The sequence below is a fragment of the Myodes glareolus genome, chromosome 6, assembly GCF_982192425.1.
Source record: "Myodes glareolus chromosome 6, mMyoGla1.1, whole genome shotgun sequence".
NCBI classification, from domain to species: domain Eukaryota; kingdom Metazoa; phylum Chordata; class Mammalia; order Rodentia; family Cricetidae; genus Myodes; species Myodes glareolus.
In genome coordinates, this window is record NC_142031.1 from 103,864,764 (window position 1) to 103,880,655 (window position 15,892).

A 15,892-nucleotide genomic window follows, 5' to 3' on the forward strand; every position below is an offset into this window, starting at 1 on the left:
CTGTTATTCTTCTCTCCATTGTTACCCAAGATCAACCCCATCTTGGCCATGACCCCATTTTGCTTTCCTGATATCTGTAGTTTACACAGGCTAAATACTCACATCTGAAGATGTGGAGCTAGAAGTCCCCAACAAGAGAGAGCATGTGACACTAAGAATAACACTATTTTCAGCACATTGTGGCAAACATGAGCTTGCCAAAGATGACCACATAGTGATCCTGTTTTAGAATCTCTGTTTTAAAAGAAATTCCTTCCCATGCAGTGGAAATCAAGGGCCCCACTGTCATCATACATCATCAACACACAGACAGTTTTTATAATTTCAACAAATAATCTTAGCTTTGGTGCTTTTGTTAGTTATTTAGCCTGGTTACCAGTATCATTATTTTATCAAATTAGTATAATTTGTTACTTTAAAATCAACTCTGTGATAGAAAAATAGAAACTATACCAACTAACATTCTTGCAAGAAAGAGTGGCCAACTGTAATTTCAAGTTCACTTGTATGTTCCATATATATAAGTGCATGTATATATAGAAATAATTCAGAAGTCAGTAAATGAGACCTTGCTATAGCATCCCCATGAATATGCCAACATAAATAATATATTCCACACATATACAATATATTTGATCTTAAAAAGCTTTATCTAGTAAAGGAATAGATTCAGTCTAATTGCCAGAGCCAAACATATGATTCTCCCACCAACATACAGTTATAGTAGCTCCACAGTTTTTTTTTAAGTTCTAGGACACAAGCTGGAAAGAAAGCACAGTGGTTCAGAGCATGTTTTACTCTTGCAAATAACCTGGGCTACATTCCCAGTAATGACATGGTGGCTCATCACCCTCTGTAACTCTAGTTATAGGGAATCTATTGCCTTCTCTGATATTGCATGCAAGTGGTACAGAGATGTACATGCAGGTAAAACACGAATATCTGGAAAATAAAATAAATAAATATTAAAGGAAGAAGGAAAAAGATGAAAGAAAGAAAGAAAGAAAGAAAGAAAGAAAGAAAGAAGGAAAATATATTATCTGATTTATTAAGGAAAACAATTAATTCAATCCTTGGTCTCTAAACTGAAAGAACTGTAGCACATTTCAATTTTAAAATTGCAAATGGACAAAATCTGTATGTATAATCAATCATTGTATTAACAACACCTCTATAATTTATTAATAAGGCAATGTATTATAAATAAAATAAAAAGATTATAAGAGAAGTTAAAGATGGTAATCAAAAAATTTTTCTTATCTTAAAGCTATAGACTTCAGCATCTCTACCTCACACCCTTTGCTTAGTAAATATTTGTCACCTACAGAAAATGATGCTTCTTCTCATTCTTTATGTGGCATCTTTTTCTGGGGTACACTGGAGGGGAGACTTGACCAGAAAAACCACAGTTACCATGGCTATACACTGAGTTGTCAACATATGCAACAGAACCGTAAACTGAGAAAAGTCATTCTTTTTATTTGAAAAAAATGCAGTACTTGGGTGTTCACATTAGTCTAAGTTGTAGTACTTAGTTGTAAGGATTAAACTTAAAGTGTATTCATAAACATTCGTAATAGTAAGGATGCAGCCACTGTCAAAGGGATCCAGACCAAAAGAATGGGCAGGCAGCACGCAGCTGTCTTAAGAAACGTGCAACAAAAGAAATAACAAGCTATGTCCTGGTAGCTCAACATTGTTCTGAGAAAAATCACTTTCCCCCTTCATTATCACAGTATTTGATTTTAGAACAGTCTTGTTTTATGAATTTGTGGTAGTCTTTACCTTCTTCTCTGAGGTGATAATAATATAATGAACATGCAAACATATTAGATCAAAAATATCATTTTCATTTTAAGTCTTACCATATTTAGTGAGCAATGACTTAAATGCAGAGTGACTGCTCAGAGAGAACATGGAGTGATTGTGAGACTTTCAGGTGACAAGATACACGGTATTCACTGGTTTACTGTCCACTGTCAGCAACATTAACAAGTCTTCTGGAATCTCAGGAAGATGAGAACCTTAGACATTCAAATTAGGTCCATGAGCAGATGTTTATGAAATTATATGTCAGCAGAAATATAGTGATTAAGTGATTAAGATATTAATTCATAGCATTTGCCTCAAATCTTAAAATTTTAAAATATCAGTTACTCTTCAGAAATTGAATGTAACTCACCTGTCACTGGAAGCACACAGACGCTCACTAGACCTTTACAGTCTCACACTTTCCAGCCAGTTCCCCTGCGATGAAGCAGCAGCAGCAGTGTCACTGCAGAGCCTGTGGGGAAGCAGGCAGACCCAGTGCTCCATCACAGGTCACTGTGGGACCCTCACCCCTTATTTTCAAAGGGACAAGAATTTCCTAGCAGAATGTTTTAAAATTAGAAACACAGACTAGCTTCACAGAAAGATAATGCTTTCCTTCCCCCATCCCACCCGAGAAATTCCAAAGCACAAAGACACTTAGCCAGCCACCTGGTGATAAAGGAAAAACAAAGAAAGGGCTATGGGAAAGAGCAAAAGACCTTGCACCTGTGCCAAAGTGACTCTGAAAAGCCTCCTTGTAGTTTCACCTTTAAAAAACTAACCCCACAGAGGAACCTTTAACTTCTCTCTCAAACCTTACAGTTTGGGGGTATAGGAGAAGTTCCTGGCCACCCTGTACAATAAAAGAGTTAACGTTGCATTTTGCAGTCGGGTCTGCTCTGGTTTGTTTTTGTTTGTTTGTTTGTTTGTTTTTGTTTGTTTGTTTTTTGTGGTCTCCCTCTGTGGGTCATGATCTGGGCACAATAGTCACATGGTGTAAGTCTAAGAAAGACATGAAAATGTTCACTGGCAGTGTGTGTGTGTCAGTGTGTCTGTGTATGTGTGTCTGTGTGTATGTATGTCTCTCTCTCTGTCTCTCTCTGTCTCTCTATCTGTGTGTGTGTGTTTCTGTGTGTGTGTGTGTGTGTGTGTGTGTGTGTGTGTGTGTGTGTGTGAAAAGGCTACCTGGAGTAAGAATAGATCAATAGCACATCATGTGCTGGGGCTGCTGTCATGAGTAAATAAAACAGCATTGAGTGAAAACAGAGTTATATCAAATATATTTCTAAAATAAAATCTCTGTGTCCTGGATGATTTGATCAAATCCACATAGGTTCTGCCTAGTGCATCAGCATCAGTGCAGATTCTTAAAGAGAATTGTACAAAACAAACTGAAAATTTTGTACTGCTTGCAACCAAATTCATGCTTCCATCATTTGTTTTTCATGGTGTGGTTGCTCTGTATCTGGTGAGTAAATGACATTTATTGGCATCCTTTTATTCCATTTTTAAAAATTCTACACCATCTATTTACCACTATAGTCTTGTTGTATTTGTGTGTGGGAGAGATGGAGATAGAGGAAGAAGCTCAGCCTTAGGTCAGACTAACGTCAATCAAACTCACGAAGCTCCTGTCTTAGCTGTCAAAGTGCTGGGTTCATAGGTGTAGCCACCACACCTGACTTCACTTTCCATTTGAGTCTCCTGTATGTATTAGTAAATGATATTCCAGCAATATTAAAATGGACTTATGACATTCATCAGCTAAACTAAAATTTACTTGACATATTTTCTGTATGCATATTTTAATGAACAATTATATTTTGCAACTATTAAAAAATGTTGGGTATTTTGACTTTAAGTAATTTGATACTATTTAAGAACTAAAACTATTTCTCACTGATAATGAAAAGCTTACTCGATATTATATAAATAGCAGTGTAACAATGTTCAACTTAGAAAAATTAAATATTGAAAATTAATTCATTATAATTAAAACACTGAAACTTCTACTGAAAATTACTCACTTTACATTTTTGTAAATATAACATTGAAATAATTTATATAGTTTGCTTTCTTTTGTAAAAAAATGAAACAAAGAGAAAAAAAGTAATTTAATGAATAAGTGAAGTAGGATTCTAGATACTTTTGGGATGACCAAAAGAATCTACTTCATTAGAAATTATTACAGTAGAATAACAAAATCTATGAAAAAATTTAATCTTATTAATACAATGTTAAGACTATCTTAAATTTTACTAAGTCATGAAGTGAAACTTTACTAAGAATTCATAAGTATACACAAACTTAACAGAACAGAAAAATACTGATAAACATTAAATTAGCTAATATTTGTTGCATAGTCCTGATGAAGTTTCATGTAAATCAATGCATAGGCTTGAAAAAAAATAAAAATGAGAAAATATAATATATATATATTAATATTATAAATGTACTCCTGCAAACCAGTGAATGTGTGTTCTTTGTGTTTCATCCTCTAAGCCATTTCAGGTGTTTTGTGAGAAGGTTGGAAATTTAACACAGCTGCCGTTTGCTACAAGGAACCATGTTTATAGAATTATAAGAGTACCCCTCAGGAGAATCCATAGGCAGAAATGCTCATTAAAATACTCCATTTGGGGTCACTTTTTACAGAGATGTGAATGTACATTTACTGTAAAAAGAGATAGATATCATTATATTTTCATTCAATACATAATATCCATTGATAACGTTCACCCTATTAGCCTTCCCTGTCTCTCTGCCCACACTTCTGCTAGGCCCTGTCCTCTTTCCAATAGGATCACCTTCTACATCACATAAATTACAATCAGAGGTCATAGCAAGTGAAATCTATGTTCTTCTACAAATCATTACATTGGTATTTTTGTCTACAGGAATTTATTGTGTTTGCTCTTGAAACAATAAGGCTCAAAAATGAATTCTAAACAGAGAATTCTCTAATCATTTTATTACAGAAAACTCTGCTTCCTTCTACCACTTACAGCTCTCACTATTACTGAAGAGAAAATGAAACACTCACCTGGCCGGTCCTTTGATAAGCATCCATTTGGAATGAGGCCCTAAGAAGTAGTTATAAGGAAGGAATGTCATCAGCTCATCTCTCTCAAGACCCATAATTACCATGTCACCTGCAAAGGGGAAGTTCTGAACTTGAGGTTGTTAGAAAGTGGTACCATTAACTGGAAGAGTGAACTTCTCTAATTCCAGGACAACAGTAGAGAAGGAGCAGCTGAGCTCTGGCTTTCCCGTGTGTGATCTCTTCTCCCCAGCCCATATCTGTCTGTGTGGATTAGTGGATCCCTGTCCTTCTGGACAAAGCTAAAGTAAAAATAACATCACATTCTTAAGAAGTAGAAAAACATTTAATTCCTCAATGAATTCTTCCTGGTTCCAAAATATTCCTTAATGGCCTCCACACTTACTTGACAGTGGCTTCATGATCTCACCAAGAAATTAAAATCACGTTTGCTAAAATTAAGAAAATGTACAGATATACACTTGGGAAAAGTAATCTTTCTTACAGGGGCACAGACATGAGGTGATGTAATCAGCAGATAGTGAGCTGTGGGGCTGGGGATGTAACTTAGTTGGTAGAGTGTATGTGTAGACATTGTTAGTGTGGGATACCATGGAGAAATCAAACCTGGAAATTCTATGCACAGGTGAGGGATAAGAAACCCAAGTCAATAGCGAACACAAGACCTTCAAGGAGATCTTAGAAAAAAGCTGTACCATGCAAAGGAAAGACTCACCCACACATGTAAAAGAAACACACAGAACACATTAAAGACAAGACCCAAAAAGGATCTCATATTTAAAACATATCATATTTAAAACACTGAGGCGACAGAGCAATAAAGATGTACTGAAATTTGCAAGGGAAAAAGTGCACATCACAAGTAAAGAACACTTTTCTTTTTTTAATATTTATTTGTTTGTTTATTATGTATGCAATATTCTTTCTGCAGTCCAGAAGAGGGCACCAGACCTCATTACAAATGGTTTTGAGCCACCATTTGGGTGCTGAGAATTGAACTCAGGACCTTTGGAAGAGCAGGCAATGCTCTTAACCGCTGAGCCATCTCTCCAGTCCCCAAAGAACACATTTCAAAAACAACTGATTGCTCAAGGAAAGCTTTAAAAGCCAGAAGATACTGGAATAATACCATCCAAGTTCTAAATGACAGCCAACTTAAAATAATATGGCCAGCAAAATTACTGCCATGATTGAAGGAAAAGGAACAATTTTACAAACATTTTCAACCTAAAAGTAATTTATATTCAAAAACCAAACCTAAGGTGATACAGGAAGCTTTATTTGGGGATAAGTAGAGGGATAAGCAAAACAGAGACTTTGGAAGGAACAGGAGCCATAATTATTTAACCATAAAGACCACTGAGAACACAACAACAAAACTCAACAATGTGATGACCAGAACTAATACATGCATTTCTATAACAATCTAAGCATGAATGGCCTCTATTCTCCACTCAAAAGACAGAGAATGATTGAATGGATCAAGAAATAAAACCTATCTTTCTGTTGCCTAAAAGAAACAGATTTCAGTTTTGAAGATAGGCACCACCTTAGAGTAAAAGGATAGACAAAAGGATTCCAATCAAATGAATCACACTGAAAGAAGGCATCACCATCCAATCATCTAAGATAATAAAGTTGAAACAGAAACTGATCAACAGAAATAAAGGGGGAAACTGCATTCGGATCCAGGGAGCACTTAACCAAGAAGACATTACTGCCCTAAACATATGTGCACCAAAATGAGAGACACAAAATTTCAAAAAAAAATTCTGTTACTGTTTTAAAAGAAACAGATTACACCAATCCATTAATAATAGGAGAATTCAATACTCAACTTTCTCCAATAGACAAGATATCTCACAAAGAAAAATATACAGGGAAACAACAGAATTAATTGATCTCATACATCAAAGGGACTTAAAAATGCCTACAGAACAGTCCACCCAAATACAAAAGAATACATATTTTACTCTGCATTATAAAGAAACTTTTCTAAAATAGACCACATACTGAAATGCAAAAAAAATCATTACAAATGAAAAAGAATGAATAAATATCCTTGTAGCATGATTGAGCATCCTTTGGGTATATGCCCAGGAGTGATAGTGATGGGTAATGAGGTAAGTTGATCCCAAATTTTCTGAGAAACCACCTTACTGATTTCCAGAGTTGTACAAGTTTGCATTGTACCAGGAATGAATGAGTACTCTACTTACTCCACATTCATTCCAAGATAAGCTATCATTGGTGTTTTACATATTAATCATTCTGAGTGGTGTAATATTGTATCTCAGGGTCATTTTGATTTGCATTTCCCTGTTAGATATTATCTTTTGACCATTTGAGATTCTTCTGTTGAGAATTTTCTGTACCACATTTTTAATTGAGTTATCTGTAATTTTAATGTCTAATTTCTTGTGTTCCTTATATATTTTGAAGATCAGTCCTCAGTCTCATGTGTGTGGTCTTGTCTGAAATTTTCTTTTCTATTCATGTCTTTTATGTGTTCTGTGTTTCTGTTTATTTGTGGGTGTATGTTACAAGCACAGTTTTCTTTTATGATCTTATTGAAGGTCTTGTCTTTGCCATTGACTTGGGTTTCTTGTCTCTCTTATGCCTATAATATGAAGAAGGTTTTATATTTTCCTACTATTCCACATATAAAATTCTTTCCATGTGTACACTCTACCAACTGAGCTACTGTGGTGGTATTTTATTTATCTTTTAATAAATATGGCTTTCCTGAAGATCAGAGAGTAAAATAGTCCCATTGGTTAGCCTTACAGACCAGGAAGTGGTGACACTCACCTTCAATTTCACTAGCCAAAATGTTTGCTATAGAAACAAGGTGGCACATGTCTTTAATCCCAGCCATACAGAGAAATATAACATGAAAGGAAACAGTTCTCAGACACAGTCTTATTCTAGATTCTTGAATGAAAAATCATTTCACACTGAGGTAGAGGTAAGAGTCGGACGCTTGCTGTTTTGCTTTTCTGACCTTCAGGATGAACTCCAATACCTGTTTCTGGGTATTTATTAATCTTGCTGCATTTGGCACCCAATGTTTTGTTTATGAATTCATGAAAAAAAAGCTATTTTCCTGAGGATTTTTAGTCAGTGGCATAGGCAAGAGCTAGACCCTAACCTAATCACTTGGGATTGGAAGAAAAACTAGCATTGCACTGGCTTAGATTTTTCTCCAGCCCTGCCTGTCCACCCATGACTTCTGGTGGCACTCATGGCTTGCTGTCATCCTGCACAGCACCCACACAGCTTCCTCCAGTTGAAAGTAGCCCAGTTATTCCCTGTCACTGTGGAGGACATGCCTCCCCAAGAAAATAAGTAAATCCAGTTCCTGATGTAAAAAAAAAAATCATACTTCTCTGAATGATGAAATAGTAATAAAGGATGAATAAAAAATTCAGGAGAAAATAGAATATGTATACTTTGCTAGGCTTCTATAAAGGTTCAAAGACCAAATCTGATAGTACAAATAAATAACATTATAATTAAAGGATTATTAACACAGGTGCAGATGTGACTATTACTACTGCAGAAACTTGGCATCGAAATTGGCCTCTTCGGGAGGGAGATGTTCAATTCCTAAAAATTGGAACCCCATCTCAGGAAAACAAATCAAAAGATGGCTTGAATTCAAAGGCCTGGAAGGATCACAAGAAAGGCTGAAGTCACCTGTGGCTAAGATAGCAGTGAATCTATGGGGTGGTCATCTGTTACAACAATGGAATATGCATAATAACATTGTTTACGTCTCAGAAATGGACCATATCAACTCATGTTTCAGGAAAGGGTATTATAAGGCAGTATTAAAAAAAACCCACCAACCATTGAGTCCATACAAAAACAGAACAACACCTAGCCTACTCTTAGGGGTACCAATGGCCTTACCTTTAAAATTGTTAACTAAGAAACATATAGGAGTTAAGCAATTGTCTATAATAAAAGAGAAACTAAAGGCTTTAGAACATCTGGTACAGGAGCAACTAGATGCTCAGCATATTGAAAAATCAACCATCCCTTGGAATCCTCCTGTATTTGTTGTTAAAAAGAAGTCTGGAAAATGGAGAATGGAAACAGATCTGAGAGCTGTTAATAAAGTGATTCAGCCAATGGAGTCTCTATAGTCTGACATTCCTTTACCTTCCTTATTGCCTAAAGAATGGCATCTCATAATTATTGATTTAAAAAATTATTTCTTCACTATACCTTTACTAGAAAAATACAGAAAAATTTGCTTTCACAGTGCCTACTTATAATAATTCTCAGCCCTTTAAGAGATATGAATGGAAGGTTCTCCAAGAGGGAATGTTAAATACCCCCACCTTGTGCCAATATTTTGTAAGTCAACCATTGAAAATAATATGTAATAAATTTCCTGAATCTATAGTTTATCACTACATGAATGCCATTTTACTATCTGATTCAAATATAGATACTTTAGAAAGAATTTCAGAAGATATAAAGAAATTATTTTGTTGGGAATTAAAAATTATTCATGAAAAATTCAAAGAGGAGATTCTATTAATTATTTAGGCTATACAATATATTTATAAAAATAGACATTAACAGGTGTAAGTTAGGAGAGATCAATTGGAGACTCTTAATGACTTACAGAGATTGCTTTGAGACATTTCCCAGCTATGGCCCACTACTGGGATAGAACATGATGATTGTATTAACTTAAACAAAATCATAGATGGTGACAAGGGCTTTAATAGTTCCAGGAAATTTTCAACTGAAGCTAAGAGGGGATTGAACTTGATTGAAGTGAAATTACAAGAGTCACATATGGATCCTATGGAATTGAATCTTAAATGAATTTTTGTCATATTACCCTACAAGCATTTTCCTACTGGAACTGTAAAGCACAGGGAAGACATTATCTCAGAATAGTTTCTTTTACCACATAAACTGAGAAAAAATTAAATACTTTTGTGGAAAAAGTCTCTGAGTTGAATATAAAAGGAACATTGAGACTTTGTCAATTAGCAGGAATAGACCCAGAAGAAATTCTGGTACAAATCACTAATGCTGAAATTAACAAATATGGGAAGAAATTCAATCCTGACAAAGAGCTTATAGTAATTTTTTAGCAGATATTAATAACAACTATCCCGAAAGTGAGAAAATTTGAGTTATAATGAGAACTAATTGAATCCTACCTTGCATTGTATGGGACACACCAATAGCTGGAACCCCTTCATTCTATGCTGATACAAATAATTCTGAAAAGGCGGGTTACAAATCTGAAAGTTTTAAATAAAGTGGAACAAAGCACTTATGATTCCATTCAAAAGACAAAATCATATGTTATTCTCATAGTACTAAGGGATTTTAAAGAACATCTCAAACATAGTTAACATGTAGGTCAACTGTGGATACTCCGACATTGCAGAGGAACTTACCCTGGGTAACTGTCCAGGCAGCTAGCTGTTTCTGTCATTTCTCACAGTTTTGGAAATTGCTAGCTCACACTTCCTGCTCACTTGGTAAATATTATTTTCTTCTTGGTTTTAAAAGAGTTAGATACTAGATAGTTTTAGTTATAGTTTTCACTGTTTACCTGAGGCAGAAATCATATTATGATAGAAAGTAAATTAGGTACAGAACATTGGGTAGATATGGAGTATAGTCTCTGAATTTGTCAAATACAAATGGACTAGACATTGTTGATGTTTTTATTGCCTGCATATATTGTATATAGTCATTGTACTTAATTTATATAGTTTTCTTATATAAGTTATAGCCTTATTTTTTATTTTAGACAAAAAGGGAAAATGTAGTGATATTTCATTTGTATTTTAATAAATAAGACTTGCTTGAAGATCAGAGAATAAAACAGCCCCACTGGTCAGCCTTACAGAACTGGAAGTGGTGATATTCACCCTTAATACCACTAGCTAAACTGTTCGCAATAGAAACCAGATGGCAGTTGTACATGCCTTTAATCCCAGCTCTAGAGAGGAATACAAGATGGGAGAAAACAGCTTTCAGACACAGACTTATTCTGAGATTCCTGGAACAGGATTGTCATTTTAGACTGAGGTAGAGATAAGAGCCAGCGTGTTGACAGAGATTTCTGTCAAACCCAGTTCCGCAGTCATTCAGTCCCAAAGAAACACACAAAGGCCTACATTAATTACAAACTGGTTGGCCTATTAGCATAGGCTTATTATTAATTAACTCTTAAATCTTACAGTAACGCATGATTCTTGTCTGTGTTAGACATGTGACTTTGTACCTTGTGTCAGTGAGGCATTATCATCTTGTTTCTCTGTGTCTGAGTGATGACAGCAGACTGACTTTTCTCTTCCCAGAATTCTTCTATTCTTGCTATCTCACCTATACTTCCTGCCTGGCTACTGGCCAATCAGCATGTTATTAAACCAGTACAAGTGAAAATCTTTACAGGGCACACCAGTGGCTGGCTGTTTTGCTTTTCTGACCTTCAGGTTGAACAACAATATGTGTCTGAGTTTTTATTAATCATGCTACAAGCTGCATTACCAGTTCCCCCCAACCTATCTGCTGATAATACAGCTACACCACCTCACATCTGTATATTCTGTAAAAAAAGTCTCTAGTTCCCCCTTACCCAAGCACATCTGACAGACAGAGCAGGCTGTAGATCAAAGGTTACATGGCTGGTTGAACATTTTGTTAAATTTAGCAAAAGTGCTGTTAATTTCTAGATGAGATTCTGAAGCCACTGTCAAGTAAGTATGGAGGCTACCAGGAATGTTTTGGAAGCAGCCAGGATACCTTGGGGAAGTGAAATTGTTTTTCTACTTCTTTTAAATAGGGTAATTTTATTTTACTTTTCTTTTGTTCACAAGGACTGGGATCAGCTAATGCACACAGACATGTAGGGCTTGGGGAGAACAACTCACACACGGAAAACCCAGAGTTCAGCTGTTCCTACTGCACTGTTTCCCTAGAATTAGGAAAGTTCACTTCCCCATTGATGGTTGCACTTCCTAACAACTTCAGTGTCAGAACTTCCCTTTACTGATGACATGAAAATTATTTTTCTAGAGGGAGATGAGCTGATGATATTTCTTCCTTATAACTGCCCCTTAGAGCCCCATTCTACATGGTGTTTTTCAAAGGCCTGGCCAGGTGAGTGAGTTTGTTTTTCTGTTCATTAATAGTGAAAGTTGTAAGCAGCTGGTGAGTGAATCCAGATTTTCTGTAATGAAATGATTAGAGAATACTCTGCTTAAAATTCTACTTTAGAGCCACACTGTGTCATAAGCAAGTACAAGAGATGCTTATAGACATAACACATCAGTGTAATGATTTGTAAAAGAACTTAGATTGCACCTACTATGACCTCTGACTATAGTATGTTTGACAGTAGAAGGTGGGACTACTGCAGAGGACAGGGTCTAGCAGAAGTGTGGAGAGAGAGACAGGAAAGGCTACAGAGTGAGGACAATCAATGGATGTTATATATTGAATGAAAAAAAGTCATGAATCCCTTCAGTTTTACAATGAATGTACACTAGTACATATGTAAAAAGTGAGCCAAGTGGAATATTTTAGCAATCATATCTGACTATAGATTTTCCTATATGTTCTCTAGTCTTTCTGAGAACATAGTTACAGCTAGTAATGCCCAATGTCTTAGTTTTCCATTCTTGTCACAATAGCCTGAAATAACTTAGAGGGTGAAAATCAAAAAACAAACAGATATTTGTTTGTAGGTGTACATTGATAATAATAAATTGCATATTAATGATACTGCTTTGTTTTGTCATTTTACTATATTCCTCAAGTTAACTGACCATGCATTTATGTATATGAAACTTCAGACAGAAATATACAATAAATATTAACTGATTTATAATTATCAGTAAATTTTTGTTTGGTAAAGTTTGCATATACTTTGGCATTCTGAGAAATGTTTCAGCTTATATCCTACTAAAACATAAATAGTCTCAAAAATTGTATAAATAAGTTCTAATTTTTTATGTATTTTTTATTCTATCACAGTGATTCCTGGGTATCAAAAATTTGTCTAGAAATCTCACCTCACTTATTTATTAAATCCTTATAAAGTTATCCTTACAAAAATGTAAACTGGAAAAATTTCAGTTGGATATACAGTGTTCTAAATAAAATAAGTTAATTTTAATATTTCAAGTCTTCTAAATTGAACTCTGTAACATTGGACTGATACAATATTGAATAAACTTTTAATTAGCAGTGAGGAAGTAATTTCAATTATTAAACAGTATAAAATTATTTAAAGACAAAATCTCCAAGTTTCTTCTAATCGTTAGAAAATACAATTGCTCATTAAAATACACATTCATAAAAATTCCAAGTAAATTTAAGTTTTGCTGCTGAATGTCTTGAGTCCATTTTTATACTGCTGGAATATCACTCACTAATGTATACAGGAGATTACATGGAAAGTGAAGGCAGGCATGGTGGCACACGGCTATGATCTCCACACTTTGAAGGCGAAGGTGCGAGCATCATGAGTTTGATTAAAGCCATTCTGAACTACAGGTCGAGACAGCACCCCACAAACACACACAAATGCAAACAAAATTACTGTGGAAATCAACAAATGTACAATTATGAAATTGTTTATGTCATTTCATAACTGGCCACAGACTGTGAACAGCAGGAGAACAAGTGATGGAAGCAGAGTTTCTGTTTGTAACCATTACAGAATTTTCAATCTGCTTTGCATAATGCACATTAAAAGTCTGCACTGATGCACTAGGCAGGACTCTACTGACCTGATCAAGTCACACAGAAAACAAAGGACATGCTCCATATTCATTAAAGTTTATTATTTCATGAAAATATTTGATATAACTCTCAGTTTTTCACTCAAATGCTGTACATAGATTCATGACAGCAGCCCCAGCACATCGTGAGCTATTGATCTATTGTTAGTCCTCCTAGCCATTTCAAACTCTCTCTCTCTCTCTCTCTCTCTCTCTCTCTCTCTCTCTCTCTCTCATTCTCTCTCTCTCTCTCTCTCTCTCTCTCTCCTCTCTCTCCTCTCTCTCTCTCTCTCTCTCTCTCTCTCTCTTTTCCAGTGAACATTTTCATGTCTTTCCCAGACTTACACCATGTGACCTGTGATCGAGCTCTGGGTCTGACTGCTTCCCCACAGGCTCTGCAGCGACACTGCTGCTGCTGCTTCATGGCAGGGGAACTGGCTGGAAAGTGTGAGACTGTAAAGTTCTAGTGAGCGTCTGTGTGCTTCCAGTTGTCAGTGAGCTAAATTTAATTTTATAAGTAATAATTTATTCATTTTAATCATTTAAGTGTATCAGGGAATAGCTATGAATTAATACCTTATTAAAAGGCAGTCACTATTTGTTCCTGCTGGCATTATGTATTTCTTAAAGATTCGCTCATGGAACTGGTTTGAGTGACTAAGGTCCTCATCTTCCTGAGATTCCAAAAGACCTATTAATGTTGCTGACAGTGGACAGCACATCAGCTAACACCATGTATCTTGTCACCTGAAAGTCACACAATCACTCCATGTTCTCTCTGAGCAGTCACACCGCTTGTAGGTCCTTCCTCACTAAATACAGTAAAACTTAAAATGAAAATGATACATTTGATCTAGTATGTTTTATGTTCATTATGGTATTTACTCTCCACCAAGAAGAATACATAGATCACCATAAGTCTTAAAACAAGACTGTTCTAAAATCAAATACTGAGATAACGAAGGAGAAAAGTGATTTTTTCTTGTAAGAATGTAGAACTATGTATTCATAAAGCAGCTCTAGGCTTTTATTGTTGCACATCTCCTCAGACAGCTGCCTGCAGACTGCTAGGTCTCTAGGTCTGGGTCAATTTAATATTGATGGCTTCTGTATATTGTGACTATTTATGGCCATACTTTGTGTTTTAGTACTAACAACTATATCTTGCAACCAAAATTGACCTGAAGCCCCCAGCACTGCAATTTTCTTTTTCAAGTAAAACAAATATTCTTTCTCATTGCATTTATATGTTAATAGTTCAGTTTGTATCAATGGTAGATACGGTCTTTTCTGGTTAAGTCTCAGTCAGTGTGAGCTACACAGAAAGATGACACACGATGACTTAGGAGATGCATAATTTCCTATAAGCCATAGATATTTACAAATCAATGCATATGAAATATACAGATTGTAGGACATATCTTTGTGCTAAGAAAAAATTTAAATTATTACATTTAACTTGATATTATCATCTTTTTATGTTACATATAATACATGTTCTATGTTGATATAGTATAGATGTATAATTAATGAAAATTATTTTACATATATGGTTTGTACAGTTGCAATTTGGAAAACAGAATTGAACTACCATTCTTTCAGTTTGGAGCCAAAGGTTTGAATTAAATGCTATCCTGAAGCTTTTATTTATTTTTAATATTTATTTTTTAGGATTTATGTATTTATTTTGCATATATGAGTTTTGCCTGCATATGTGTCTATGTGCCACTTGCATGCTTAAATCAGAGAGGGAAATGGAACCTGCAGAAATGAAGTTTAAAGATGGTTATGAGCCACCACGTCATTGCTGAAAATCGAATCCAGGTCCTTTGCAAGAGTAAAATATGCTTTCAACCACTGAACCATCTTCCAGGTTGTTTTCTGGAACTTTAAAAAAAAAACAGGAACCACTGTGCACCTACTATATATGTACACTGGTGGGAGAATAACATACATTAACTTCTGCATTATTTCCACACATACATGCATCCATCCATCTATATGTGTGGACTATACAAGTGATCTTGACAATTTAATTGGGCACTCTTTTGTCTCAGGAATCTGAGTAAGTATAGTGGTTTTCTATTTCTATTTCACAAAGCTGTTTGAAAGTACTGAATTACAGTAATTTGACAAAATAATGATATTGGTAATTGGGTCAAATAGTTAACATAAGCACCAAAGGTAAGACTTTTGACTGAAATTAGAAAAATTGTCTGTGTGTTGATAATGCGTGTTAACACTGGGG

General features: G+C 35.2%; 1 long non-coding RNA gene across 1 annotated transcript in view; it reads right to left on the reverse strand.

Moving 5' to 3' along the window:
- Positions 1 to 689: 689 nt before the first annotated feature.
- Positions 690 to 15,892, reverse strand: part of LOC125404493 (uncharacterized) — a 16,088-nt gene continuing 885 nt past the window's right edge. The window contains exons 2-4 of the long non-coding RNA XR_007233292.3: positions 2,183 to 2,284; positions 1,866 to 2,024; positions 690 to 942 (exon numbers count right to left, since the gene is read on the reverse strand). This is a non-coding gene — a long non-coding RNA (uncharacterized LOC125404493). The remainder of the gene's footprint in view (positions 943 to 1,865; positions 2,025 to 2,182; positions 2,285 to 15,892) is intronic.